Raw genomic sequence first — 15,166 nt, forward strand, 5'->3', positions numbered from 1 at the left:
TGATAAGAAGGCTCACTGCGCTTAAACTGTTTGTACAAGCAATGTGGTTTGTGCTGGACGCCTGCTTTCATGATTCCCATAAGGAATAAGGAAAGGAATCCCCAGTCTGGAATTTTATTACATGCTAGGCAGAGAGTGCCTATGCAATCAGCCCCCAATAAAAGCCCTGGGCACTGAATCTCTAATGAGTTTCCCTGATGGACAACATTTCATACCTGTTGTCACAACTTGATGCTGCAGGAATTAATCACATCCTGTGTGACTCCGATGGGAGAGGATTCTTCGAAGCTTATGTCTCGTTTCCTCCAGATTTTGCCCCATGCACCTTTTCCTTTTGCTGATTTTGCTCTGTATCCTTTTGCTGTAATAACTCTTAGCCCTGACTAGGACTGTGTGCTGAGTCCTGTAAGTCTTCCTAGCAAATCATTGACCCTGGGGATGGTCTTGGCAGTCCCCAATACAAGTAGGAAAAGGGAAAATTATATCACCAACACAGATCAGTTCTCAATTGTTAATACAATTGAAACAAAGATGGAGATTATTTCATAATAATTAGAAGTCTTATCTGAAGGTAAGGTACTATCTATATGAGTGTGGCACTCTGCTACACACCACAGACTAGTCAAAGGGTATTTTAGGAACACAAATGAGTGACCACAGCTTTGTAGAGTGGGAGGGTTATTTGAGTGAGTTGGAAAAAGGAGAAAAAGGAGGTGGTGGAGCCCAGTGTTTAAGAGTTTGGACTCTGGAGACATGGCTGAGTCCTGAATAGCTGCACTGGCTACTTCCAAGTTGTTAATCAACATGAACTTAAAGGTCCAAAAGTATAACGTGGCTTAATAAAAATAATGACTAATACTTGTCAAATGTTTATCACATCCTAGGAACTTTGTGTATTTACTCACTTAACCCTCATAACAATCTTATTAGGTGAGTGTTATTTTAATCTCTATTTTGCAAATTCAGAAACTGAGGTCAGGAAAAAAAGGTCTTGCAAATACTCACAACGGAAGGGTTTTGAGACACTTAGCTGATTTAACACATGCAATGCCCTTGGGAAGTGTCTAGGGCATTAGAAGCATTCAATAAATATTAACTATGATCTTTTAAAACAGGAGTGAAAGAGAGAAAAAAAGGAGAGGAAAGAGAGAAGTTGGGACCAAGGGTCACTATAAGAGCAAAGCAGAGGAACGGACTGTAACAAAGTACGCTTCATGAGTAATGAGTGGAACAATGGGCAACAAGCAGTGAGTGAATCCTCCTGGGTGCCAGGTATTGGGCTAGGAACTTCAGCCCTGGGCAGCCAAGGAAGCATGCTGGATTGAAGAGTAGTAGGAAACAGGGAAAGATTTAGAGGCACCTGTCATTTTAGCCCTTATCATCTAGGGCTGTGATTCTCAAATTGACACAACAGTGTCTTAGAAGCCGTAGTACTATTTGCAGGCAATATGAAATAAACACATATACTCACATTGGCTTGTGGTCAGGATAAGTAGTTTAAGAAAAAAAGGGAGAGGTGTTTAAAATAGAGCATAATTTAAAGAACTAAACTTTTTTATGTAAATGAGTGACACATCACTATTATTTGATTTTTAGTAGCTTGAGAACTACTGTATTAGGTAGTGGAGAAAGATGAATGGTTGGGAAAACAAATATGGCTTAAGGCATAGAGTTAGGATGGAAGTTGGGGAAAGAAAAATGGCTAGCAAGCTGTAGCACTCATTTGAGCTTTTAAAAAATGCAAGTCAGTCTCAAGGTGAGCTCATGAGTAATGAAAGGAAATAGATGAGTAGAAGATCAATGATGTAGGAAAAATGAATAATATTTTATTGTATACAAAGACCCAGGTTCAAATCACTTCACTAATTATCAGCTTCTGACTTCTCTGAGGTTGTCCCTTCATCTACCAATGGAATTGATAACAAATACTTTAGTGCGGCTGCTATGAAGATTGGATCAAACAAAAACGTGAATGTAAACTGACACTTGATATATGGAGGACATTCTCATGTAATCCTCCCACCTCAGCCTCCTGAGTTTGTGGGACCACAGGCATGCATGACCACACCTGGCTAATTTTTGTACTTTTTTTGGTAGAGGTAGAGATGGGGTTTCACCATGTTGTTCAGGCTGGTATTCTCATTCTTAATGATACTTGCCTGAATGTAGGAGAATGAGGAGAGAGGAGTCAAAGATGGCTACAAAGGTTTGACCCCAGGTGCTTGGGGAAACGGATGATCCCATGGAAAGCAATAAGAAAGGCAAGATTAATCCAGTCCCGAAAGAAGATGGATTAGTTCCACTTTAGGCACATTGAATGAGGTCCAATTTGGCAAGTTTACTTTGCTGAAAAGAGAGCTTTTAATAAGTAAAGTTTTTTTTATAACCTTAGAAAAAGTGAACATATATTATTTTTTCCTGTTTGTGACATGTTGAATGCCCTTCATTGTCCTGTTATCTTTAACTGTAGTATATGGAAAGAATTTTAAAAACAGATTTAAGGGTTCTAAGAAGGAAATCTTAGAGCCCAGGATAAATTGCACATAACTTGTGACATAGAGACTATAATGGGGTTTTTATGTGCTAAACTGTGATTATCATATGACTATTTAGATTTGCAGTGATTTATTTATTTATTTATTTATTTATTTAACTTATTTATTTTGAGACAGGGTCTCACCTTGTTGCCCAGACTGGAGTGTAGTGGTGTAATCATGGCCCACTGCAGCCTTGACTTCCTGGGCTCAAGTGATCCTCCTGCCTCAGCCTCCCCAGTAACTGGGACCACAGGCACGCACCACGATGCCTAATTTTTGTATTTTTTGTAGAGACAGGGGTTTTGCCATATTATCTAAGCCTGTCTCATGATTATATAAATTAAAATGTACCATGCATGCGTGGAAATATACTTCTTTGCCCTTCTGCAAATAGATCCTTCATGCCCAATTGGGAGTACCATTTCACATGGTACTACCCTTTGGAATCAGGTAGTCTCAGCTTTGAATATGAGCCCTGTGTGCAAAATTGAATAAATTTTTTCAAATTCTCTGGGCCTTAATTTTCTAATATGTAAGAAGAGATAAAAATAAGACCTATTTTACAGGGCTCCTGTGAGAATTAAATGAGATTACATTTGGCACTCACACATAATTGGCTATCAATAAACATAGAGTTCTCCATCCGTTTGATCCCTGTATAATGGCATTGATGCTATTGGCTGCAGAAAAAGTTACAGATACAATTTGAGAAGTTTTAGAACCACATTTGTATTCTGGCTTTTGTCTTAGTTAATGGAAGATGATGTACAAAGAAATAATCTAGTTAAGTCTGGACTTGGTGACTAAGTTCAGAATAGAAGTTTAAATAAAAAGCATGCTTTGTTAAGTTTTGGTAAAGCACATACCAGGTTGTACCTGTGAACTTATTCTTTTAAGTTTTGATACTTTATATGCCTTTTTATCAATAAGCATAATATTCAAATCTTCTAATTTAGAGACATTTTGCCACTTAAAATACAGAGTTGGAAAATTATGGATTTGATTGATATCTCCTTAGAAAATGCCAGCCATGCCTAGCAGCAACATAATAAAAAGTGTTGTTGACCTAATGGCAGCCAAGTAACTTACCTTTTAGAAAATTAGCTTCATAAGTAGAAATTCATAACATACTGGTCTCCCTGACCCTACAGGTCTCCATGATCCATGAGCACTACCTGTAGCACCTAAAATTTATCCCTGGTTCTAAGTAAACCTGGGTTTACTTATGTAATACCTGTCTTTCTCCCTGGGACATAAGCTCTGTGATGGAAGGAAACATATTTGTCTATTTCACCACTAGTTCCTAGAATCCAACGCGATGCCTGGTGCCTCATAGGCACACAATAAGTGTTTGTGGAAGGATGAAGGGAGGTGGAGGGAGGGACCTAATACAGTACTTGGAAATGCAGTCAGTACTTTAAAAAAGCTTGTTTAATGGATGGAGTAAGTCACATTTCCTGTTTTTCTCTTAGTCATATACTTTGTAGGACAGAGCGAATATATCTTAGGCCACAAAGAACAGTCTCAAAGTAAATGCATGAGTATTAATGAAAGCTATATTTATATTATAATACTAACATTTCATTGAGTGCTTACTATGTACCAAGTACTATGCTAAGCCCTTTGTATGCATTAATTCATTTAACTATCATAATAACACTATGGGAGAATTTCCACTGGACACATGAAGAAACTGAGGCTCAATGTAGTTTTATAAGTTTTTATAATATAGCTAATAGTGGGAATGGGATTCAAATCCAAGCCTGTCAGTCTCCACCTCCATAAGGATTTGAGAGTACCTTACAGTGGTATCTAAGTTGTCACTCACAGCATGAGAACCAGATTGGTAGGGCCTCCTGGGTACCCATATCTGCTAAGGGAGGCCACACCTGCTTAAGCACATGGGGACAGCCCTCCTGGGCCCACACAGCCCACACATGACAGGTGTCCTTCCAAGTGTCTAGCCACAGTATAGCACAGAACTGATATGGGTTAGGCTTGGTGTCCTCACCCAAATCTCATCTTAAATTTTAATCCCCATAATCCCCATGTGTCAAGGGAGAGACCGGGTGGAGGTAATTGGGTTATGGGGGTGGTTTCCCGTATGCTGTTCTCGTGATAGTGAGTTCTCATGAGATCTGATGGTTTTATAAAGGGTTCTTCTTCCTTCATTTGGCACTTCTCCTTCCTGCCACCTTGTGAACAAGGTGCCTTGCTTCCCCTGCACCTGCTACCATGATTGTACATTTCCTGAGACCTCCCCAGCCATGTAGAACTGTGAGTCAATTAAACCTCTTTCATTTATAAATTACCCATTATCAGGCAGTTCTTTATAGTAGTGTGAAAACAGACTAATACAAGAACCAAAGAGGTATGTGGCAGAAATGAATGGTTAGGCACAATAAAGAAAGTTTGCCCTCAAAGAAGACCAAAACAAACACAAATCTGGAAAAACAAGCTGGATCCCAAGGGTCAGGGAAGTGCTGGGGGCAAGTGCGTTGCTATAAAAAGGGGCCATGGGAACTCACTACTGCGGTCTCAGAAAGCTAAGGGAAGGCATCTTGGGTCAGAAGATGATTGAGAAAACACATCAAGAAAGGACCTTCTACATAAGGCATGACTATTTCTTCTTCGCCCCCCATCCTAATCCTATCCCTATACCAACATATGCTTTATCTCCTCCTCTCTTTCTTGCTCTCTCTCTCTCTCTCTCTCTCTCACACACACACACACACACACACACACCACTGCTGTTAACATGTTCTTACATGCCTGAGGTTGCTGGCTTTTGCTCTTCATACAAACATCTTTAGAAAACAAGGTTAAAGTGTCTCCGTGTCTTTTCTCTCTCCCTCACTGCACCTATTACTAGATACCATATGCTCTGCACGTACTTGGCACTCCATAAATGCTTGCTGAATGGCTAACTTTTCCCATTTCCCCCACCCTTTCCTTCCCACCCCAACAGCATGACTTTAAAGATCCACTGCAGAGCTGTGGGGAGAGGTTTAAGATCCGTTTTGACAAATAACCCTTATGGGTGTTTAAAGCCAAAAGATCGAATATTTAAAGCAGAAATATGAGCTGTGACTTCATGGGTGTTCTGTGAAGAGATGCATAAAGCTGTACAAATAGATAGCCTTTCAGACAGGACATAACAGACCCAGCTTTGTGCGTTTGCAAATATACAGAAGAGAAGAGCCCAAACTTAACTTTCAACCCTGTATTTCCTTCTGAATCAGTTTAAATAGGAGAATGAAGGTAGTTAAATCTTCTATCATTTTAAAAGATCTTACAAATACTTTTGGCTTTAAAAGCTTATGTCACTGATTCATAATGTAAGAAGTGACATTAAAATTATTCTCCACCCTCTCACCACCATCACCACCCCCAGATAGGAAAATACAGGCAAAAATGAGACTGGATTCCCTGGGAGTGGTGGGAGCAAACTGATTGCTGTTTAAAAAAAAAAAAAAAAAAAGGGTTGGGGGAGGGTGGTGCTTTTAGACTCTCAGGCGTGAGATCTTGGTGCTGGGAAGTGTTAAAGGACTAAAGCAAGGATCTAGAGTCAGCAGATGGTTGCAGGAACACAGAGGGACACAAGCACATGATGGCTCTGGTGGATGACTTCATGAGGGTGTAGAGCGTAGAACGGAAGAGAGAATTAGTCCCAAGAGAGAAGTCAGTATGCTCTGAGCAGGCCTATTGCTCCATTGGTCACACTTTCTCCAAAGGATGTCCAGAGTTCCCTGGCTGTTTAGGTTAAAACAGCAGAAACAAGAGCACACCCTGCCCCTGCTCCAGCTCCAGCTCTGACCATCCTGTGTTCTCTTAAAGCAGCTGACTTGAAGAAAAAGTGAATGTCTTGAGTCCTTGGCTCTTACACCTATTCTATGATCCAGAAGTGATTTCGGCAAGTGGAATCAGCTTGATACATACCACTTTTGTTTTAAGTACAACTATATTAAATGGAGCTATGTTTGTTCAGTGACCGAAGAGATTACCTGGAGCTAAGGGTTTGTAGGATAGTTGGACTCAAATATATTCAAGTACCTAGCAACAGAAATTAAATTGACCTTAAGAATCCTTGGTTATATTACTAATTTTTACATGGCTAATATCAGAAGTGTGTACTATTTTCTATTCGTCCTTTGTTTCCATTTCATGTAGATATAAAATAGATCAGTAACTCTGAATTCTATAGAAAATATATTTGTCTAAGGTTATTGACCAGATAAGAGAAATTTGGCTAAACACACAATGCCTTGGTTTTCTTGATAATGTGTTATGTTTACAGAGAACCTTCTCATTTTCTTCTCATGTGACTCTCAAAAGTCTCTAGAATGGGAATTATTATGACTCCCATTTTACGGAGGAGGAAATAATAGAGACTCAGAGAATTTTATTCAATTGTTCATTTGTGCAACCCTATTCTTTGGGTCACAATTTTATGCTAGGCAATAGAAATACAGAGATGAAAAAAAAAAAAAAAAAGGCATGACCTGTAGGAGTTCACCATCTATTATGTAGAACACATAGGTAAACAAAACATAAGCACGTGATCAGTACTAGGTTAGGCAGATGGACTAGGTTAGATAGATGGAAAATGGAAAGAATCACCAAATTTGCCTGGCTGTGAGTGAGTAGTCTTCACAAAGCTGGAAGCCCTAGAGGTAGATTTTTTTTTTTTTTGAAATGGAGTCTCATTCTGTCACCCAGACTGGAGTGCAGTGGCATGATCAAGGTAGATCTTAATGAGAAAGAATTTGCTAGAAAGACAAATAAGGTGGAGGAGCAGCAAGAGGCGAGGCACAGAAGCACAGAACTATGTGATCAGTTCAAGGAATAACAAGCAGTTCAGCATGGTTGTAAAGTAGAGAAGGAAGGAAAATGAGAGCGTTTGCTTTAGGAATAAGTCTGCCTGTGATGAACAAGGAGGTTCTAGGTTGGTGAAATGAAGTCTTCAGGAACTTGGAGTTGTTCAGTCTTTATTTCAATAAACATGGCCTCTATTTCCAGGATCTCTTCATACCTCCAAACGGCTGCTCTAGATTCACTCACCATATCCATATACGGCGCAGCAGGAAGGAGAAAGGGGAAAAAAAAAAGGAAAAAAAAAGACATGCACCAGCTGTCTTTTAAGATTTACAGGAGCTGCTGCAAGATACTTCTGCCTACAGCTCCTTGGCCAGAGCTGGTCACATCGTCACACCACCTGCTGAGGACTTTCAATAGACTCCGTTATGATGACCAATGAGCTCAGTTAAAAATGTGTGGCTATATTAATAAAGAAAAATGAGAGTATGAAATTTGGAGCACAACTGCAAGTATCTGCCACTGAGTGGAAAGAGGAAGTTGATCATAAAGGATTACAAAGATCATTGAATTAACTATGAATCATTGCTTTGAAGCTCCAACTTTGCCCTCTGGCCAACGGGGGGTCATTGAAGGGTTTTGATGGAGGACTTTGGATGACTACATTTCCATTTATCATTAGGATGGATGATAGACTGGAGAGGGTAAGATTGGAGACAGAGGGACCAGTTAGGAGATTGTTATGTTGATCTTGGTGAAAGATAATGGAGGTCTCAACTAAATAGTAGTAGAGAGATGGGGTAAAGGAAAGAAAGGGCGAAACACCAAGATTGTTGCTTATCATGCTAGGTAAGTAGTAAGGGGCAGAATTCGAACCCCAATCTTTAATGCAAGTCCATGTACCATGAGATTCATCTGTTTTTTAAAAAATGTTTAATTGACAAATTAAAATTGTATATATTGTGGTGTACAGCATGATGTCTTAAAATATGTATGCATTGTATAATGTCTAAATCAAGCTCATTAACATATGCGTGACCTCACAAACTTATTTTTTTATGGTGAGAACATTTTACTACTACATTTACATCTACTTTTAGCAATTTTCAAGTGTACAATACGTTGTTATTAACTATTATTACCATGTTGTACAATAGGTCTCTGGAACTTATTCCTCTTGTCTAACTGAAATTGTATATCCTTTGACAAATATCTCTCCAGTTCCCACTGCCCTCATCCAGCCTCTGGTAACCACCATTCTACTCTTTACTTCTATGAGATCAACTTTTTTAGATGCCACATATAAGTGAAGTCATGTAGTATTTGTGTTTCTGTTCCTGGCCTATTTCACTTAACATAATGTCTACCGGGTTTATTCATGTTGTGCAAATAACAAAATTTTCTTCTTTTTAAAGGCTGAAGAGTGTCCCATTGTGTATATATTCCACACTTTCTTCATCCATTTTTCCATTGAAGGGCGCTTAGGTGGATTCCATGTCTTGGCTATAGTGAATAATGCTGAAATGGACATGCGAGTGCAGATATCTCTTTGACATACTAGTTTTATTTTATTTGGATTCACACCCAGTAGTGAGATTGTTGGATCATATGGTAATGCTATTTTCAGTTTTTTTTTTTTTTTTTTTTTTTTTTTTTGAGACGGAGTCTTGCTCTTCATACTGTTTTTAATAACGGCCATAGTAATTAATAGTCTTACCACAAGCGTGCAAGAGTTCCCCTTCTCTACCTCTTGCTAATACTTATTATCATTCATCATTTTGATAACAGTCATTCTAACAGGTGTGTGGAGATGACACTCATGTTTCTTAATCAACATTATAGTAAGCAGGATTTTAAACTCCCATAACCCCTTTATATCTATGTCACGTTGTGGAAATCAGGTTTATCATGGTCCAGACCCAGGAACTAGAGTCCAAAAGCAAAACAACATTTGTGACATGATAACATTTTGAGACATTTTCTGTTTTCTCTTCCTGCATTCAAGCAGATAGAAGACTCTGGGCTTCCTTGGCTGAGACAGGACTTCCTGAGTTTTATTCCTAAAAGCCTAAGCACATGCAAGAGGACAGAGTTTGAAGAGAGAAAGATTTTAGCTAGGCTAGGAAGACAGTTTTTCTTTTTCTTTGCAAGACAATTTTATTCCTTGTAACAAGTATGGAGAACACAGGAGATAGTTCCCAAAGCAATATCTCTCTGAGCAATGGACTGGGTCAGGTTTTATAAGTGTAGGGTAATGAGGCATGATCTGATTGAATCTTTCAATGAGGTGATGCCAGAAGCATGATCTGACTGAATCCTGCCATGGGGTGATGCCAGAGCTCAAACTGATTGGATCCTGGATCCTGCCATGTGAATCCACCCTTTTTTCCTTTTTTTTTTTTTTTTTTTGAGTTTGAGTTTGAGTTTGACAAATGTATTGGTATTTTAGCAAAGACATTCATCTTAGTCATTTCTCTCTCCCTGCTTGACCTTAGGTTAATATTTCATTTGGGTCAAGAAAAGAATATGTAGGAGAGCTATGTTGCTTTAACAACAAAATGGAGAAAAATGGATAGTTTGCCTCATTAAAGTAAGTTAAATTCATATATCTTGATATAATTAAATCATGTAAGAACTAAGAATTCCATATACATTTCCATTGCTTCACTTGGGCCTATTACAAACTTCAACGCTAGTGAACAAAGTGTTAGGAATATACACAGGCTGCTTCTCTAGAGTTATTACCGATTACAAGAGCTCAGCAAGCGGTTACCACCAATAAAACAGTCTGAAGCTGCCTCCGAACATAATATTGTAGGAGTTTTCAAGGAAATTTTTATACTGTATGTTTCTTTTGTCTGTGACTATGCTTTTAAAGATGCGTTTAACTGTTACTTTTTTTAAAAAAAGTTCATATACAATACAAAAATCCAAAAACAAACACCCTACAATACATAAATCTAACAAGGTATATGTGGTGAGATTCCAAAAAATGTTTGAAGATGCATTTCCTTTCCTTCTATTTCAGTACCTAAAATGTGCTTTTTTGAGAGGCCATTGGTCAATATGTATACATTTCAAATAAACCATATAATTTTACCAGTAAGAAAGCCAGTAGTTAAGTTCAATTCAAATTGGATTTCACAAGTTAGTAATTTAAATCCTTAAACAAAGTTACAGAAAGTGCATCTTCTTGTTTTCCATCTTCATACAATGTTAATTTTTTTGGTGTTTATACCTTTTAAAAAATAAAAACAGCCAAATACTTAAGCAATATGTACATTTAAATTTTTGGTGGTGGTTTGTATTTTAAAAGAAACCGCTTCCTTATGATTTGTGTCAAGTTCTGGTGGAAATGCTTACAGGAACTAGCTAATAAACAAAAACAAGAGAAGCACATTGAAAATACTGATTTACTTTTGTAGCAAATGATTTTTCTTTGAAGACTAACAAAGAGACAAGACTCATTAAGGTAAAGTGGGCTATTTCAAATATTCAACAGTTTACATTTTTAAAAAATTCTTTTAAGAGCTAAGCGTCTGTATCCACTGATAGCAATGTAATACCTAATTTACGATGACTTGAAACAAAACAAACGCCCATAAGGAAAAAAAGCTATATTTTAATTTTATCTAAATTTACTTTCAGTCAACAGTTCAGTAGCATTTTCCTCCCAATACAATACTCCCTCTCTCTATAAGGCTGTTCCTGGGAGCCAGGCAAGTTTAGGTAATAAGGGAGTTAAGAGAGTTAAGTGCTTGCAGTTTTAAACAAACAATAACTTTTTGTGCTTCCCTCTTAATGTGTTAATAGTTGTGTAAAAAAAATATGCAGTTCTTAAAAAGATAACATTTCTGATTTATTTATTATCTGTAACCTTTGAAAACTAATCATATGAAACTACAAAATTAGCAACTGTCTTGAAATCTGAGATAAAACATAAATTACCTCTAATTTCAAACTCTCATTTATTAGTGTACCACTCGATCTTTTAAAAAAAAGAAAACGGAAAAAAAAAAAAAAAAAGCGGCTCCAAAGATAGTCTTATACCATTCTTTAAAAAAAAAAAAAAAGAAACTGTTCCTTTTAACTTTCCACCCATCCCACATCCCAATCTCAAAACATCATTTAATTGTCTTGGTCATGGACATTTCCAAGATGAGATTTTATATTTCGCTCCCATAGTTTCTGGTTTTCAGAAAACCCATGCTTTCCTTTATTGAAGGAGTTTGGTCCAGCTGATGTGTATCCATCTTAATCTTCATTAAAAACTGCTGCTACTAAAAGTTTTTGGAGCAAGAGTTGGAACAGTTTCTTTAGGCTTACTTGATCCAAGTTTGATGGATATGGCTGACGCTTTCTTTGTCGTCTGACTACCTATGGCAAATCCAAAGTTGGGGATCTTTGTAGGCTTTGTTGGGAGGTCTGCAGCTTCTTCTTCACGGATCGCTTCTCAGCGCTGGGAGGTCTGCAGCTTCTTCAGCTGATCGCTTCTCAGCGCTGCGACTGGAACTTTCCCCTCCATTACTGAAAGAAACAGTCTTAGCTTTCACAGGTTTTTCTGCTTCTTCCTCAGGTCCTCCGGCAGCTCCAGCTTGCTGCGACTTTTCAGGCTTCTTATCTCCCGCCTTTTCGGCCGTCATTTTTACCGCTGCGGCCTCCCCGGTATCCACTTCTTAATTCAGTCCACTAGCCTCACTCTGTGTGCTTAGGTTTTACCTGTGGTTGCATACCTGGTTCATCTGGGCCACACTCAGGTCATGTGAGCTTTAACCTGGCCAGGCTCATCTCTTCAGCAGCCGCACAGAATAGTGAGCTAACCAACTGCGGTCAGCGTTTAATTGGGCATGAAGCTTGATCTTACAGAGGTGCTCTGCGTTTAGAACACCTCTAAGGCACCTTTTCCCGGCTTCCTTTAAGGAACACGCATGCTCGCGGAAGCCATTACAATCCCGTCATGGAGCAGCCTATGCTATTGGCCAGCCTGGAAGTCATTTTTCGACTCAAGGGGAGAAGGGTGGGTTTCTGCTCTCTCCTTCCCATCTGAAGGATACAGCAGAAGTTGAGGGAAAATGACCATGAGATGCTCCAGGGGAGCTGGGTCCGAGGCCTGGTGCTCACCAAAGATGGCACTACTCTCAGCATGGTACAGGAGGACAGTTGATGGGACAACGTGAGCTGGGACCATCTCCAACCCAAAGGGTATCTCAGAAAACAGCACTACATGAGACCACGGCACAACTCCAGTCAACCTTTAAATCAGAAAAGGAGCTGGAGGATGCAATTCATTGATATATAGAAAGTTTTAAAAAGTAAAAACAAAAATACAGAAAACAAAGTTTGCAATGTATGAGAAATAAAGGACTGAAATTTGTACCTATAACTCAGCCCAGTAGTGGAACCCTGTTTGACAACGAGGTTTTCTTTGCCTCAGAGAAGCATAGAGAAGCTATGGGGGAAGCAAGAGAAGCTCTAGAACGTGTTTTGTGACTGTCCCCTTTCCTTAATTTTGGTTCTGTACAGAAACAAATGCAGACTGAGTCTATGTATAGCCATGTCCGTTATTCACTTGTTCCAAATAATTCAGGTAGCCTCTCAGAAGACACTCCAGCATCACTTAGCTGGATATTTCAGGATTAACTCATGTCATGTTTGGAAATATCCAGATAATATTCTAGTTGTCATCTAGTTTTTTCCTTCAGTAAAAAAACGCTCAGCTGGACGCGGTGGCTCACGCCTGCAATCTCAGCACTTTGAGAAGCCGAGGTGGGAGGATTGTTTGAGCCCATAAGTTTGAGACCAACCTGGGCAATATAGTGAGACTTCATCTCTACAAAAAATTTAATAATTATCTCAGCATGGTGGTGCTTGCTTGTCGTCCCAGATACTTGGGAGGCTGAGGCGGGAACATGGCTTGAGCCCAGGAAGTCAAGGCTGCAGTGAGCTGTAAAGGTACCACTACACTCCAGTCTGGGCAACAGAGTGAGGCCCTGTCTCAAAAAAAAAAAAAAAAACCAGAGAGAGAAAAGAAAAGAAGTGCTCAAATTAGAATCTCTGTATATAAAGTATTTATCTAAACATTCTCATATTTGTAAAATTCCAGGGATATTGACATCATATAGAAAAAGCATAATTTGCAAAACCAGCATGTTTCTTCTATTTAAAGCAATATCTCCTGGGTGTGACCTGAGCTTGTAAAACAAGTTCATTATATTTCCTTTCTGGAGACAACATGTCAAACCTTAAATATGGCTACTAATCAGAAGGGTAATTAAAAAACTTCAGCTGTGCAAAGAAGGAATTTATATTCAGCAGGGTTGAGAATAAATGGTAATGTTTTCAAAATTTGAGAAAAACCTATGTTATTTACCTTACTCATCTACTTTGCTTACTACAAGCCCCTTTTATCTTATTTTCATATTATTTAATTTTCTCCCTGCCTGAAGGTAGCTTTAGTCTATCTGACAAAAATATTATAATCTAAAAAATGACAAGGAGAATTCAACAACAACAACAAAAATAATCAAAGCCATTCAAGGTTCATGTGCCCAGACTAAGTTGTATTTATGGAACAGTTTTTTTTCTAGAAGTCCAATGTGTAAATTAAATTGCACCAAGGCAAGTCAAATTATTCCCTGACCGTTTGTAGTATGCAATGTTTTATGTGACTTTTTACCCTCTTATTCAATAAAACAATACGTACTTGTATAGCAGCCAGACGAAGCGGTGAGTCACAGTCATCTAAGAGATGCCAAGTACTGTACCTCCTTGAGGAAACACACTCACCATGTGTAATGAGGACTCTCTGGATTTCCTGAAGTGATTCAACATAGATTGAATTCAATATTCAACTGAATAACCATAGATGTTGACAATCACAAGATCGGATGTACTAGAGTACCACTTGTCTTTGTGTAACTCCCACTCATTTATTACCAGTTAAGAGATGCACCCCTGTTAGATTGAAGTGGAACACTGTCACTCAAGCAAAGAGATTATAGAATGTGGCCAGTTCCTTGTGGATATAAAATAATCAAGACTTTTTGAGGAAATGGTTGCCAGCTTTGGTTTTGTGCTAGAGACCTCCCATTGATCTCTCAAATTATTCAACTTTTAGCTCAAGAGGGATGCTAAGCCAGGCTGGCCACCCAGGTATTTGATAATATAGGTCCTGGTGTCTATAGGAAAAGGAGCTTATAAAAATCCACAGCATGCTAGATGTCATACCAACAGAAATTGTTGCTTTTAAACTCAGGCAGAATAGGATAGATTTGATATGGTTGGCATTAGGGAGCCAATGTGGGCTTTTGAATGAGGAAGTAAGGATTTGGTTGAAAATTCATTTTCACTCCTAAATTGCATAAACACTAATGCTTAGGGAAATTCAGCATCTTTGTCAACTTTGGAGACAGTAACCAAAAACAGAGATTTGGGGGTACAGGAGTAAAATGATAAGAACAGGAGTGGGGGTCAGGGAGAAAGGTACAGTTGCCAGAGCTGTAGTGGGCACAACCACTGGAGGGCAAAAAGGGCTTTATATACAGCTTGAACCAAGTTCATTAAAGAATAAGGCCATTTGGACTTAGCAAAAGTCGAATAATCACCAGAGGACTTGGCTTTATTACCCAAAACATCTAGGTCCTTTAATCACAAAGTGTTTGGAAGGTTGGAATTTCAATCTAAATTATAAAAGCATCACAGCAAGCTTCCACCTGAACTAAAAGAATCAACTAACTCCCAAAGAAGAAAGACTAGAATGTGCCTCTTGAGGACACACAAGGTGATTACGTGCAAGAAAGTGGCAGGCCACTTCC

General features: G+C 38.7%; 1 long non-coding RNA gene and 1 pseudogene across 2 annotated transcripts in view; both read right to left on the bottom strand.

Moving 5' to 3' along the window:
* The window catches only part of LOC140711276 (uncharacterized), a 135,773-nt gene extending 127,931 nt beyond the window's left edge, over window positions 1–7,842 (bottom strand). For both annotated transcript variants that reach the window (XR_012092427.1, XR_012092426.1), the window contains exon 1: window positions 7,459–7,842. This is a non-coding gene — a long non-coding RNA (uncharacterized lncRNA). The remainder of the gene's footprint in view (window positions 1–7,458) is intronic.
* Window positions 7,843–9,027: 1,185 nt separating this feature from the next.
* LOC119620678 (PEST proteolytic signal-containing nuclear protein-like) lies at window positions 9,028–12,836 on the bottom strand (annotated as a pseudogene).
* Window positions 12,837–15,166: the final 2,330 nt, after the last annotated feature.

The sequence above is a fragment of the Chlorocebus sabaeus genome, unplaced genomic scaffold (genome assembly GCF_047675955.1).
Source record: "Chlorocebus sabaeus isolate Y175 unplaced genomic scaffold, mChlSab1.0.hap1 unalloc_scaffold_450, whole genome shotgun sequence".
Classification (NCBI taxonomy): domain Eukaryota; kingdom Metazoa; phylum Chordata; class Mammalia; order Primates; family Cercopithecidae; genus Chlorocebus; species Chlorocebus sabaeus.